Source organism: Schistocerca nitens, chromosome 12 (genome assembly GCF_023898315.1).
Source record: "Schistocerca nitens isolate TAMUIC-IGC-003100 chromosome 12, iqSchNite1.1, whole genome shotgun sequence".
NCBI lineage: Eukaryota > Metazoa > Arthropoda > Insecta > Orthoptera > Acrididae > Schistocerca > Schistocerca nitens.
Window position 1 is genome coordinate 87,127,569 of NC_064625.1, and position 2,549 is coordinate 87,130,117.

The 2,549-nt window shown below is 50.4% G+C and overlaps 1 pseudogene; it reads left to right on the plus strand.

Moving 5' to 3' along the window:
• Positions 1–523: 523 nt before the first annotated feature.
• On the plus strand, positions 524–641 carry LOC126215441 (5S ribosomal RNA; annotated as a pseudogene).
• Positions 642–2,549: the final 1,908 nt, after the last annotated feature.

A 2,549-nucleotide genomic window follows, 5' to 3' on the forward strand; every position in this document is an offset into this window, starting at 1 on the left:
AACGGTCTTTCCATGCTATTGATCAATGGAACACGTAACTAACTAACTGTCCGAGAGAACGGACACCACGGATTCATGTAGTTAACTGGTCATGGCTGCAATGTTTGTGAGAGACGCACAGTAGTGTGAGATGCCAGCCCGAAGCCCAGACGGGGCCCGTCGCACCCCGTGACGGACCACGGCAGTAGCCATCCATCAGGGGTCTGCCTGCGAGGCTCCACGCTTAGCCTGTCGTTGCGCCCCCTATCGCCGGATAGCGCCGTCCAGGCGGCGGGTCCTCAGAATCCCCCGGCACGTCTCCAGGAGACGCGCGTGACGTCCGATGAGTGATGCGGTGCCGGCGCCATCTTATCTCGACGGCGACACCCCCCGGTACCGCTTTGGGGAGCTGGCCACTATCCGCATGCGGGGTTTGTAACACCCAGTAAAAGACAAATCACAACTGAATCGATAAAATCAGAAACCTCTCATGTCCACATTCTCTGCAAAATGAGATACTGGCGGATTATATGTATCTTTGAAAGGCAACGGTCTAGCCGCAATGGATACACCGGTTCCCGTGAGATCACCGAAGTTAAGCGCTGTCGGGCGTGGTTGGCACTTGGATGGGTGACCATCCAGGCCACCATGCGCTGTTGCCATTTTTCGGGGTGCACTCAGCCTCGTGATGCCAATTGAGGAGCTACTCGACCGAATAGTAGGGGCTTCGGTCAAGACTGGGAGAGCGGTTTGCTGACCCCTCCTATCCGCATCCTCCACCGAGGATGACACGGCGGTCGGATGGTCCCGGTAGGCCACTCGTGGCCTGAAGACGGAGTGAGTGTGTATCTTTGAAGGCAGTGACATCCACTGTGATAGAAATACCTCAGGTACTCATCATAGTTTCCATGTTATGAGATGGTAACTTTTACTATTTTGTTGAGAAACGCCTCATGTCCAGTGCGACGTTCTCACACTTAATGAATGGAAATATCGTTCTTTTCCTTAGTACTTTACTTTGTTTTCCAAGCTTGTTGTACCTGACTGCTAAAAACGAGGATTGGAACTTAAATATTGGTAACTGTTTATTCACGACCGACACAAAAGAGTCACCTGTTTGCACCTGTTACTGTCCTTCAAAGTAGTCACCAGCGTTGTGTAGAACCCGTTGCCAGCGATGTGGAAGGCGTAGTACACCGTTAGCAAAGCCTGTTATGTTGATGGTGCGAATGGAGCGGTCTAAAGTTATAGTGATTCTCGTGTACGACTGTCGTGGTGTTATCCTAACGCATTACGATCCTCCAAGGCAGACCGTCAATGCACAGTATTACTCATTCCATGTAGGCTTTCACGGCCGGCGTCTTCATCAATAAACACTTCCGGGCTAAGTTGCCGTGGTCGATCTGTAAAACTTCTTCTCCCTAACGTTTCGTTCTCAACTACGGAGAACATCTTCGGAGGTGAGTCAACGACTCACCTCCGAAGATGTTCTCCGTAGTTGAGAAAGAAACGTTAGGGAGAAGAAGTTTTACAGATCGACCACGGCAACTTAGCCCGGAAGTGTTTATTGATGATCACAGTATTACTGTTCGTTTTTGGAGCATCACCTGCTTTTCGAAAGAAGTGGCGACACTTTCTGCGCAACCCACCCATCATTTTGCACGACAATGCGCGGGCGCATACAGCGCAAGCTGTGGCTGCTCTGTTCGGTCGATGGGACTGGGAAGTACTGTACCATCCACCACATTCCCCGGACTTGAGTCCTAGAGACTTTGATTTGATTCCGAAGATGAAGGAACCACTTCGTGGCATTCGCTTCAGAACTGTTCCAGAAATTCGACAGGCAGTAGATCGCTCCATTTGCACCATCAATGGAACAGGCCCTGCTAACGGTATACTACGTCTTCCACATAGCTGGGAACGGGTTCTACACAACGCTGGTGACTACTTTGAAGGACAGTAACAGGTGCTAACATGTAACTCTTTTGTGTCGGTTGCGAATAAACAGTTGTCACTATTTAAGTTCCAACCCTCGATTGCCAATAATGTATACACAGAGGAGCCAAAGAAACTCGTACACCTGTCTAACATCATGTAGGGCCACTGCGGGCACGCGGAAGTGCCGCAACACGACGTGGCAAGGACTCATCTGAAGTCTGAAGTAGCGCTGGTGGGAATTACCATGAATCCTGCAGGGATATCCATAAATCCGTAGGAGAATGATAGGGTGGAGATCTCTTCCGAACAGCACATTACAAGGCATCCTATATATGCTCAATAATGCTCATTTGTGGGGAGTTTGGTAACCAGCAGAAGTGTTTAAACTTACAAGAACCGAGCGAGGTGGCGCAGTGGTTAGACACTGGACTCGCATTCGGGAGGACGACGGTTCAATCCGGCCATCCTGATTTAGGTTTTCCGTGATTTCCCTAAATCACTCCAGGCAAATGCCGGGATGGTTCCTCTGAAAGGGCACGGCCGACTTCCTTCCCAATCCTTCCCCAATCCGATGAGACGGACGACCACGCTGTCTGGTCTCCTTCCCCAAAACCAACCAACCAAGTTACATG